The sequence below is a fragment of the Mesocricetus auratus genome, unplaced genomic scaffold, assembly GCF_017639785.1.
Source record: "Mesocricetus auratus isolate SY011 unplaced genomic scaffold, BCM_Maur_2.0 Super-Scaffold_100009, whole genome shotgun sequence".
NCBI classification, from domain to species: domain Eukaryota; kingdom Metazoa; phylum Chordata; class Mammalia; order Rodentia; family Cricetidae; genus Mesocricetus; species Mesocricetus auratus.
Window position 1 is genome coordinate 16,432,788 of NW_024429193.1, and position 12,886 is coordinate 16,445,673.

Here is a 12,886-nt window from a genome sequence, read left to right on the forward strand (position 1 = left end):
AAGAGGGGTCCTAGGGAGAAGAGCCCTAGAGAAAGGGATTCTAAGGAGAGAGGGCCTAGAAAGAGATGGTCTACAGAGAGGGGGCCTAAGGTGGAGAGAGTCTAGGGAGGGGGGTTAAGGGAAAGAGGGCTTAGGGAGGGAGTGATATGATACTCGTTTCTGAGACAGTTTTATTTGTTTTGTAACTACAGAATATTCTGTTCTAAAGTCATCAGAGAGATGCTACCAGTGACTTCAGAAAGAGAGTGATGGAGGGGACAGCTTAGCAAGGAGCAATGTTTTCAAAGATGAGAGCCTTACCCCTACAGCCACCTTGCCTTGACTAAATACAAAGGGATTTGCAAAGTTTTTCTTTTTTAATAAATATTTTTATTATTTATTTAATTTAAATTAGAAACAAGTTTGCTTTATATGTCAATCCCAGTTCCCTCTCCCTCCTCTCCTCTCCTGACCCCTTTAACCTTCCCCCAACTCCTCACCCAATCCCCACTCCACTCTCCCAGGCCAGTGAGGTCCTTCATGGGGGATCTCGAAAGTCTGTCATATGATCCAGGGCAAGGCCTAGGCCATCCCCCATGTGTCCAGGCAGAGACAGCATCTCTCCACATGGAATGGGCTCCCAAAGTCCATCTGGATGACAGGGCTAAATGATGATCTATTGCCTGAGGCCCCAAAGAATGCTGAGGCCCCCTCACTGACACCCACGTTCAGGGGGTCTGGATCAGTCCCATGCTGACCTCTCTGCCATCAGTCTGGGGTCCATGAGCTCCCCCTTGTTCAGGTCAGCTGTTTCTGTGAGTTTCACCAGCCAAGTCTTAACCCCATTGCTCATCACTCCTTCCTCTCTGCAACTGGGTTCCAAGAGTTCAGTTCAGTGTTTAGCTCTGGGTGTCTGCCTCTGTTTTCTTCAGCCACTGGATGAAGCCTCTAGGATTGCATACAAGGAAGTTGTGAATCATGTTATCAGGGAAGGTCATTTAAGGTAGCCTCTTCACTATTGGTTAGATTGCCAGTTGGTGTCATCCTTGTAAGCCCCTGAACATCTCACATCCTCTCCAAAATAAACTGTCATTGGTGTTTTTGATTTCAGACATTCTGACAGGAGTGAGATGGTATCTCAGAGTTGTTTTGATTTGTGCTTCTCTAATGGCTAAGGATGTTGAGCACTTTTTCAAATGTCTCTCGTCCATTTTAAACTCCTCTATTGAGAATTCTCTATTTAGTACTGTACCCCAATTTTAATTGGATCCTTTGGTGTTTTGGAGACTTGCTTCTTGAGTTCTTTGTAAATTTTGGAGATCAGCCCTCTGTCAGATGTGCGGTTAGTGAATATCTTTTCCCATTCTGTGTGTTGCCTCTTTGTCTTGTTTACTGTGTCCTTTGCCTTACAGAAGATTCTCAGTTTCAGGAGGTCCCATTTATTAGTTGTCAATCTCAGTGTCTGTGTTACTGGTGTTCAGGAAGCAGTCTCCTGTGCCAGTTCTTTCAAGGGTACCTCCTAATTTCTAACAGGTTCAGTGTGGCTGGATTTATGTTGAGCTCTTTGATCCATTTGGACTTAAGTTTTGTGCAAGGTGCTGGGCAGGTGGATCTCTGTGAGTTTGAGGCTGGCTGGACCAACAGCCACCAAAACAATACAGAGAAACCCTGTCTCATAAAACCAAAAAAAAAAAGAAAAAATGTTTTGTGCAAGGTGATAGACATGGATCTATCTGCAGTCTTCTACATGCCAATATCCAGTTATGCCAGCACAACTTGTTGAAGATGCTGTCTTTTTTCCAATGTATAATTTTTAGCTTCTTTGTCAATGATCAAGTGTCCATAGGTGTGTGGGTTACCATCAGGGTTTTCAATTCCATTGGTCTACCTGTCTATTTTTGTGTCAGTACCAAGCTGTTTTTAGGACTATATCTCTATAATAGAGTTTAAAGTCAGGGATGGTGATGCCACTGGAAGTTCCTTTATTGTATAGGAACGTTTTGTCTATCTTGGGTCTTTTGTTTTTCCATATAAAGTTGAGTATTGTTCTTTCAAAGTTTGTGAAGAACTGTGTCGGTATTTTGATGGGGATTGCATTGAATCTGTAGATTGCTTTTGGCAAGATTGCCATTTTTGCTATGCTAATTCTACCAATCCAAGAGCATGGGAGATCTTTCCATTTTCTGGTATCTTCTTTAATTTCTTTTTTAAAGACTAAAAGTTCTTGAGATACAGGTATTTCACTTGTTTGGTTAGCATCATTCCCAAATATGTTAAGTTGTTTGGAGCTATTGTAAAGGGCAGTGTTCCGCTGACTTCTTTCTCAGCCCATTTATCATCTGTATATAACAGGGCTACTGATTTTTTGAGTTAAATTTGTATCCTGCCACCTTGCTGAAGGTGTTTATCAGCTGTAGGAGTTCTCTTGTAGCATTTTTCGGGTCACTTATGTAAACTATCATATCTGCAAATAGTGAAAGTTTGACTTGTTCCTTTCCAATTTGTATCCCCTTGATTTCTTTTTCTTGTCTTACTGCTCTAGCTAGAACTTCAAGTACAATATTGAAGAGATATGAGGAAGAAGACAGCCTTGTCTTGTTCCTGATTTTAGAGGAATTGCATTGAGTTTCTGTCCTTTTAGTTTGATGTTAGCCATTGGTTTACTGCATATTGCTTTTATTATGTTCAGGTATGTTCCTGTTATCACTGATCTCTCCAGAACCTTTATCATGAAAGGGTGTTGAATTTTGTCAGAGGCACTTTCTGCATCAAGTGAGATGATCATGTGGTTTTTCTTTTGCATTTTGTTTATATGGTGAATTACATTGGTAGATTTTCATATGTTGAACCATCCCTTCATCCCTGGGATGAAGCCTACTTGATCATGGTGGAAGATTTTTCTGTTGTGTTCTTGGATTTGATTTGCTAATATTTTATTGAGTATCTTTGCATCAATGTTCATGAGGGAGATTGGTCTGTAGCTCCCTTTCTTAGTTGTGTCTTTGTGTGGCTTGGGTATCAAGGTAATTGTTGCCTCGAAAAGAGAGTTTTTCAATAGAATCTCCTGCTTCTATTGTGTGGAACACTTTGAGGAGTTTTGGAATAAGGTCTTCTTCAATTATCTGGTAGAATTTTGCCCTGAAGCCATCTGAGCCTTGTTTTTTTTGGTTGGGAGATTTTTGATGACTCCTTCTATTTCCTTAGGGATTACAAGTCTGGTTAGATTGCTTATCCATTTTTGATTTAGTTTTGGTAATGATATATATCCAGAAAATTGTCCATTTCTTTAAAATTTTGAATTTGGGGAGTACAGTTTTTCAAAGTATGACCTGAATATTCTCTGGATTTCCTCAGTGTCTGTTGTTATATCCCCTTTTCATTCTTAATTTGTTGATTTGCATGTTCTCTCTCCCCTTTTAGTTACTTTGTCTATTTTGCTGATTTTCTCAAAGAATCAACTCTTTGTTACATTGACTCTTTGTATTGTTTTCTTTGTTCCGACTTTATTGATTTCAGCCCTCCACTTGATTATTTCCTGGCATCTAAACATCCAGGGTGAGTTTGCTTCTTTTTGTTCTAGAGCTTTCAGGTGTTCTGTTAATTCTCCAGTTTCTTCATATATGCACTTAGTACTAAGAACTTCCCTCTTAGTACTGCCTCCAAAGTGTTCCAAGAGTTTGGATATGTTGTGTCTTCATTTTCATTGAATTTTAGGAAGTCTTTAATTTCTTTCTTTAATTCTTCCTTGACTCAGAAATGGTGCAATTGCGAGTTGTTCAATTTCCGTAAATTTGTAGGGTTTCAGCAATTTGTGTTGCTGTTGAATTCTAACTTTAAAGCATGGTGGTTCAATAAGATACAGGGGGTTATTCCAATTTTTTTGTACCTGTTGAGGTTTGCTATGTTTCCAACTATAAGGTTGATTTTAGAGAAGGTCCCATGTGGCACTGAGAAGACGGTATATTCTTTTTTATTATTATTATTTTTTATTTAAATTAGAAACATGCATGCTTCAAATGTCAATCCCAGCTCCCCCCTTCTGCCACCCAGCTGCACCCCCACCCTCCCACCCCCAACTCAATCCCCACATATTTCCCCAGGCATCACGAGGCCCTCCTTAGGGGGACCTCCACCATCTGTCATTTTATCCAGGGCAGGACCTAGGCTCTTCCTCATGTGTCCAGGCTGAGAGAGCATCCATCCATGTGGAATGCCATGGTGAACACTAATCTACTACCCAAGGCCTCAGAGATTTCTGAGGCCACCTCACTGACACATTTATGGAGTTTGGATCAGTTCCCTGTTGGCCTCTTAGCCATCAGTCTGGGGTTCAAGAGCTCCCACTTGTCCAGTCAGCTGCCTTTGTGGGTTTCACCAGCATGGTGTTGACCCCTTTGCTCATCACTCCTCCATCTCTGTCACTTGTTCCTGCAGATCAATTCCGTGTTTAGCTGTGAGTATCTGTCTCTACTTCCATCAGTCATTGGATGAAGGTTCTAGGATGTCATAAAAGGAAGTCATCAACCTTAACATTAGGTAGGGGCTATTATTGTAGTCTCTGTGCTATTACTTAGTTTTCCAGTTGGTATTATCCTTGTAGATCTCTGGAAATCTCACTGGTGTCAGCTCTCTCCTCAAAGCTATAATGACTCCAACCATTATGGTATCTCTCATCCTGGTCTCCTCTATTCTTATCCAGACTCAACCTTCCTACTCCCCCATGTCTTCTTCTCCCCTCCACTTATCCCCTTCTCTTTTCCTGGTTCCCTCTCCTCTCCCCCCATGTTCCCAACCTGCTCAGGAGATTTTGCCTCTTTCCACTTCTCTGGGGTATAATGCATATCTCTTGGGAACCTCCCTGTTTCCCAGACTCACTGGCCCTGGGATTGTAGGCTGACACTCCTCTGATCCATGTCTAAAATCCATATGTGAGTGTGTATATACCATGTTTGCTTTTTGTGACTGGGTTACCTCACCCATGATGGTTTCTTCTAGTGCCATCCATTTGCCTGCAAATTTCAAGATTCCATTGCTTTTTCTGCTGAGTAGTACTCCACTATGTATATGTACCACATTTTCTCTATCCACTCTTCAGTTGTGGGGCATCTAGGTTGCTTCCAGGATCTAGCTATTACAAATAATGCTGCTATGAACATAGTGGAACAGACATCCTTGTTGTATGAATGGGCATCTTTTGGGTATATGCCTAATGGTGGAATTGCTGGGTCATATGGTAGACTGATTCCCATTTTCCTGAGGAATCTCCATACTGATTTCCAAAGTGGCTGTACAAGTTTGCATTCCCACCAGCAATGGACGAGTGTTCCCCTTTCTCCACATCCTCTAAAGCATAAGCTGTCATTGGTGTTTTTGATTTTAGACATTCTGACAGGAGTAAGATGATATTTCAGTGTTGTTTTGATTTGCATTTTCCTAATGGATAAGGATGTTGAGCACTTTCTCAAGTGTCTCTCAGCCATTTTAGTCTCCTCTATTGAGAATTCTCTATTCAATTCTGTACCCCACTTTTTAATTGGGTCCTTTGGTGTTTTGGAGAATAGCTTCTACAGAAAAATCAATGTAATGAAGAGTTGGTTCTTTGAGAAAATCAACAAGGTAGACAAACCTTTATCCAAACTTATCAAGCAACAGAGTATGAACATGCAAATTAACAAAATCAGAAATGAAAAGGGGGCCATCTGAGGAAATCCAGAGAATCATCAGGTCATACTTTGAAAACCTGTACTCCATAAAATTTGAAAATCTAAAGGAAATTAATTTTCTGGATAGCTATCACTTGCCAAAATTAAATCAAGAACAGATAAACAGTTTAAATAGACCTATAGCCGCTAAGGAAATAAAAGCAGTCATCAAAAGTCTCCCAATCAAAAGAAAACCCAGGGCCAGATGGCCTCAGTGCAGAATTCTACCAAAAATTCAAACAGCTTATACCAATTCTTCTCAAAGTATTCCATGCAATAGAAGCAGAAGGGTCTTTGCCAAACTCTTTCTATGATGCTTCAGTAACTTTGATACCCAAGCCACACAAAACACAACTAAGAAAGAGAACTTCAGACCAATTCCCTCCTGGACAGAAGTTTCTGTCTCACTCAGAACCACAGCCCTTTAGTCCCAAATAAACACACAGAGGATTATACGAACTACAAAATGTTTGAACTATGGCTCAGGCTTTTTATTTGGCTAGCTCTCTCTTAATTATTACACCCATCACTGTTAATCTGTGTATCTCCACATAGTCTGGGCTTACCGGTGATGCCATCATCTCTTGCTTTCTTGGCAGCTACATGACATCTCTCTGTCGACTACTTCTCTGCCTTTCTCCTTCCTAGAATTCTCCTAGTCTGGTTGCCCTGCCTTTATTTCCTGCCTAGCTACTGGTCAATCCTCATTTATTCATCAACCAATGAGGGAAACATATATTCACAGCATATAGAAGGACATTCCCCCATCAGCCACTGACACAGAGTTGGATTTCCCTCTAGATATTTATGTTAAAGTGATAAGGAATCAGATATGAGGCCTGAGTGTGACTGATCTTAGACAGAACTCCATTGTCTCCTTAGACGATGCCTGAGAATCTGTAAGAAAACTGTGAAATTTTGTTGGCGAGGAAGGTTCCAAGGTCCCCAAAACAATTGGCCATTGTCAATGCTCCTGGGCTATCTTTCAGAATTAGATGGTAATATACTATTACTGAAAACACCTTACACTCTGGTTGCAGACACATATAAAATAAATTGAACCTGAGCAGAAAACCTCCTGCCAGCTACCTATATCATTATCTGAAGCTTTGGGAGGCTGGAGGGTAGGGGAGCATCACCAATGGTTACATTAGAATGTGGACTTTTCCTGCTATGATTGATGGTGGAAGACATTCACTCAAATCATCCCAGCCAGTGGTTCCCATTATGAGTTCACTATCTCATGCCCAAGAGAAATAAGAAACATGGACTAGGAATTAACAGTGTAGACCTAGATTTAGCAGGGAAAAATGAAACAAATTCTTGAAAATGGAGAGAGGGTTCCTCAAGGGTGGAATTTCACCATGCTTTCCTGCCCAGTAGCCTTTTATGAGTTCTATTCAGCAAATTAGATAAGGACTGACATTTGCTTTATTGAGATTGTTCGTTGGACTTTTCAGTAATGCTGTTGGGTGTGCCTTTTGTTACACTCATTCCTGTTAGATAGCCTTCCAAACTTTTGTAAGTAAGTCCAATAAACTCACTGGTTCAACTAAACTGAACTTAAGTGATATGATTTTCTTGATCTGTTGTCAATGCCCTATCTGTGATGAATAAATGTTTGTTTGCTTCTTTCAGGGAACATCACAGAATATTGTAATTTGTGTTGAATTATGCAGATAATTACAATCTTATTCTTTATGTCTTCATGGCCTTATCCTAACTGATCTCTTTCAAGAGAGGCCTGAGCTTTCATAAAATTTTATATCTGTAAGATATTAAGTTGTTATTCTCAAATCTATTAAAAACAGCCCATGACGCAAGGCCAGATATCCTAACTGCTAGCTATGGTTCCATTCCATCTTAGACAGATAATTCTTTCTTTCCTAGAAGTTATCCTCTATATTTTTGTCTATCTTTAGTTTTCTTTTGTACAGGTATTTGTCTGTGGGGTGTGCATGTATGTATGTATGTATGTATGTGTATTTGAATTCATATGCAGGTACACATGTCCATGTGTGTGCATGTGTCTGGAGACTTGATTTTAACATAGAATATCTTCTTTGCTTATTCTTGGAAATAAGATAATAACCAACTGATGTAAAAATGAGGCAGACTTTAAAATATGTTTAAATTAAAATTTAGTAACATTCGGGCTGGGTTTGGTGGACCAAGTCTTTAATCTCAGCAGTCAACAGACAGAAGCAGGTGAGTACAGGATCAGCCTGATCTACATAATGAATTCCAGGCTAGCCAGAGTTTCTTGGTGAAATACATTCGTGTGTGTGTGTGTGTGTGTGTGTGTGTGTGTGTGTGTGTGTATGCATGTGTTTCCAACACATTTCCTCTCCTCCCCCTAATACTCTAATCCCTATGTTTCTCAAATCACCTCCTAATCTTTGTTTCTGATACACACACACATACACACACACACTCTCTCACACACACACTCACAATACTCTCTTACACACACAAACACACACACACACACACACGGCAGCGGCAGCAGCAGCAGTTTTAAATAAACCATTTTACAGAAAGGAATGTCAACAGAGAAAAAGGCAAACATTTCTCCTGCACTGATTTGCCACAAAGCAGTGCTTTCCACGTTCCCCTTGCCCCCACCTCACACTTTGAGAATCCCTGTCCTCTTCTCCTATATGCAGAAACTAAAAGATTATTTGGATCTTGAGACTGTCCCTTTTTCTTCATTCCTTTCTTCTTTCCTTCCTTTTTGTTCAGATGAAATTATTTACTAGGAGAAAATCATTTCAATTTTACCCACACAGTTTCCATCTTCTTTAATATGAATGATTGTCAAATGATTTTAATAAGCAAGTACTGATGTGATGACAAAGGAAAATCGAGGAAATTCGAGCATTGATTTACTCAAAAGTTCAGCAATACTAAATAAGATATCAATTCAAATCCAAGAACACATTACATTTATATTCTTCTCAAAGTAATTTGCCTGTTCTGATTGTGGGCTCAGTTACTGGCAGACTACCTAGGTGAGATGGGCCCAGAAGAGAGAGGGCCTGGGGGAGGGGCCAGGGAGAGAGGATCTAAGAAGAGTAGGTCTAGGGAGAGGGTCCTAGAGAGAGAAGGTCTAGGGAGACGAACTAGCAAAGGATGTCTAGGGGGAGAGGTTCTAAGGAGAAAGGGTGTAGGGAAAGGGGACCTAGAGAGAGAGGGTTTATAGAGAGAGAGCATAGGGAAGGGAGTGGTCTGATACTCATTTCTGACACAGTTTTATTTGTCTTGTAACTACAAAATATTCTGTTCCTAAAATCACCTGAGAAATTCTACCAGTGACTTCAGAAAAAGTGAAGGAGGAGACAGCTTAGCAAGGAACAATATTCTGGAAGATGAGAGCCCAACCCCTACAAGAGCCACCTTGCCTTGTCTAAAGTCAAGGGGGATTTGCAGAGCCTTTCCTGGATATGTTATCTCCAATCCAGGCAGATGGGCATCAAGTTAGGTTACTAGTCTTAAGAGATGGCCAATTCTAGATAGGGGGTTGTGATAATCTTACCTGTGTTGGGAGACCATTGGTCTTCCTGAATCTGTGATTTTGAGAAAGCACCCATCAGAGTCACATTTGAATGCTATGTGGTTTTCCCTCAGTCAGTCTGTTTTATATTTTCCTTGAAGCTCCTTTTAATTTTGACCACTATCATAATAGGAGATACATATGGCAAAGGCCAATGCATTTTAGCTATGTTACAGTAAGACATTAAGGTGAACAGGGTGTTGAGAGAAAACAGGACAAAGTGACCGAATCATAGTTATCATTAGGAAAGAAGAGAGGGAAGAAAACTTTTAACTCAGGGTGGAGCATCAGTTATGTCTTAGGAATTTGCCCATTTTCAGGATTTGCTGGCATGCAGTTATCTAGAACCGTGGTTCTAAACCTTCCTAATGCTGTGGCCCTTTAATACAGTTCCTCATGTCGTAGTGATCCCAACCATAAAATTATTTTGGTGCTACTTCATAACTGTAATTTTAGCAGTGTCGTGAATTGTAATGAAAATAGCTGATATGCAGGATATCTCATATGTGACCCCTGGAAAAGGATTGTTTGACCCTGAAAAGGTTTGCCACACACAAGTGTGAGTGTTTATTTTGGGTTGTTAAGTGGCATAGGCACCTTTACGGGCAAAACACTTATTATATACCTTTAAACTTGAGGGAAGGTCTACCTCAGCCATTCACATCCACATCTTCACTCTGTACCCCTCACAGTGCTATAACAGGTATCATATTGACACTCTGTGGGAGTCTGCTATCCTCATTTCCCCAGAAATGTTCAGGAGGTTCCCTGGGTTGGATCCTAAGAAATCAACAAGTACCCTGCCCTGATTCTGCAATTGTTGCTTCCCTAATAGCAAGTTAGCAAGTTCCTTATGGAGCAATGAGAGGCCTCAACCTGACTGCAGTGAGCATAACTACCAGGTGGGGGTGTTGAGGAGGCTGGAAGACACTCTGTTTCCCTCCATCATCATGTCTCTAACAGCACACCCAGTCCACTGAGTAAGTCTAGTTCTGGAGATTAGAGTTAAAAACAATAGGCTGCCTCATGATAGTGCTGTTCCAAATGGCACCTTACATGAAAAGCATATATATTCCAAGTCTTATGGAAGTGCGTTTTAAACAGAATATGGTTCGAAGTTCTCTTGAAGCTAAATATTTGGGGATTCGTCATTGAAAGCCCTTTATGTGACTGTTGATTCACTGCCTGGGCTGGGTGGTTTCAGTTTCACAGCCCTTTGATCCACTGTGAAGGTTGCTGGGATTTCCAATATGCTATCACTTGAGGAAATCCAGAGAGCCTCACAGCATTCTAAGAGGAAATATCACAAGGGAAGGAGACTTTCCACCAACACTGCAATCAAAAGCCGGTAGGAGACTTACTTCTCTTTTCAGTGTTCTCTCCAGCTCTGAAGAGCTCTGGGGTCATACACTGGGCAGGGGTGAGAAGATATTGATGAGGGTTAATTAATTTCTTTAAAAACTGCTGTAACTAGGAATGGCTGCTCCTGGGTGTGGGCTGGAGCATGGCAACAGATGGATCCTGTGTGCTATTATCAGGGCAGCCTGTCTCTAAATGCCACTATTGGGCTTGCTTTGAGTAAGAGACCCTGAGACATGCAGCTAACATGGGGCGGGGGATGCATCAGGATTGTCCTTCTCTGTGCTCATATTTTCTCCACTGACAGATACACAGTTAAATGACTAGGATCAGTGATGCAGGGAACTTAGTCCTACTACCACTGGTAAAAAGCCATCATCATGGTGAAGGGGAAAGAGAGGAAACACTGCTAATGTAAAAACACAGCTCCTATTTAAAGAGACTAACAGTTTATTCTGGAACCAAATTTGAGTGATGACGACCCAGGAACATAGATTCAGGTCATTCCAGACACCACGTTCCAAGTTTGTTAGTCTCCTGCTCCTGTAGACCAAAGAAAACATTGGCTCTTGTACTTTAAAATTGTATTGAACACACTGTAGGATGCAGACCTGTGTTTTACTAAAGGGCTTCCTTTAAGAGTCCCTCAAAGGACTAAGGATGGTGTCTCTGTTTTCATTACCTGATACCTTCTCCTAACTCTGTCAATTGTTTCTGCAGTTAAATTTATTTTTAAATTTAAATTAAAATTAGAAACAAGGTTGCTTCACATGTCAATTCCAGGTCCCTCTCCATTTCCCTCCCTTCCTCCCCTGCCCTCCCACCAACCCCCCCCCCCAATATCCCCTCATTTCACCAGGGAGGGTGAGGCCATCCATGGGGGTGTCCATAGTCTGTCATTTCATCCAGGGCAGGACCTATACCCTCCTCTAAGTGTCCAGGGTGAGAGTGCATCTCTCATTGTTGAATGGGAGTCCGAAGTCCATTTGTATACCCGGAATTAATACTGATATACTACCTAAGGCTCAATAGATTAACTAGGCCTCCTCACTGACACCCGCATTCAGGGGGTCTTGATCAGTCCCATGATGGATTCCCAGGCATCAGTCAGGGATTCAAGAGCTAACCCTTGTCAGGTCAGCTGTTTCTGGGGGTTAAACCAGCACAGTCTTAATCCCTTCCATCTTCAGGCCTCCCTCTCTGTCACTGTATTTCTTGAGTTCAGCTCAGTTCTTACTCTTGGGAGTCTGCCTCTGCTTCCATCAGCCACTGAATGAAGGTTCTGTTTCCCAGAATCTCTGGCCATGGGATTGTAGGCTGGCACTCCCCAGATCTATGTCTAAAATCCATATATGAGAGAGTACATGCCATGTTTCTCTTTTTGTGACTGGGTTACCTTGCCCAGGATGGTTTCTTCTAGTGCCATCCATTTGCCTGCAAATCTCAGGATTCCATTGTTTTTTTCTGCTGAGTAATACTCCATTGCGTAATGTACCACATTTTCTCTAACCGCTCTTCAGTTGAGGGGCATCTATGTTACTTCCAAGTTCTGGCTATTACAAATAATGCTGCTATGAACATAGTGGAGCAGACATCCTTGTTGTATGAATGGACATCTTTTGGATATATGCCTAAGAGTGGAATTGCTGGGTCTTGTGGTAGGTTTATTCCCATTTTTCCGAGGAATCTCCATACTGATTTCCAAAGTGGCTGTACAAGTTGGCACTCCCACCAGCAGTGTTCCCCTTTCACCACATCCTCTCCAGCATAAATTGTCATTGGTGTTTTTGATTTCAGCCATTCTGACAGGAGTGAGATGGTATCTCAGAGTTGTTTTGATTTGCATTTTCCGGATGGCTAAGGATGTTGAGCACTTTCTCAAGTGCCTCTCAGCCATTTTAGACTCCTCTATTGAGAATTCTCTATTTAGTTCTGTACTCCACTTTTTAATTAGGTCCTTTGGTGTTTTGGAGACTTGCTTCTTGGGTTCTTTGTAAATTTTGGGGATCAGCCCTCTGTCAGATGTGGGGTTAATGAATATTTTTTCCCATTCTGTGGGTTGCTTTTTTTCTTGCTGACTGTGTCCTTTGCCTTACAGAAGCTTCTCAGTTTCAGGAGGTCCCATTTATTAATTGTTGATCTTACTGTCTGTGCTACTCGTGTTATGTTCAGGAAGCTGTCTCCTGTATTAATTCGTTCAAGGGTACCAACCACTTTCTCTTCTAAGAGGTTCAGTGTGGCTGGGTTTATGTTGAGGTCTTTGATCCATTTCAATTTAAGTTTTGTGCATGGT

At 41.2% G+C, this 12,886-nt stretch overlaps 1 protein-coding gene across 3 annotated transcripts in view; it reads left to right on the top strand.

Moving 5' to 3' along the window:
- Nucleotides 1-10,505: 10,505 nt before the first annotated feature.
- LOC101834044 (guanylate-binding protein 1) overlaps nucleotides 10,506-12,886 on the top strand; it is a 43,626-nt gene continuing 41,245 nt past the window's right edge. The window contains exon 1 of one of the 3 annotated variants that reach the window (XM_021233934.2): nucleotides 10,506-10,582. The gene's annotated coding sequence lies outside the window, so the exon portion shown is untranslated. The remainder of the gene's footprint in view (nucleotides 10,583-12,886) is intronic. The other 2 variants (XM_040751681.1, XM_040751679.1) reach the window with 2 other exon arrangements.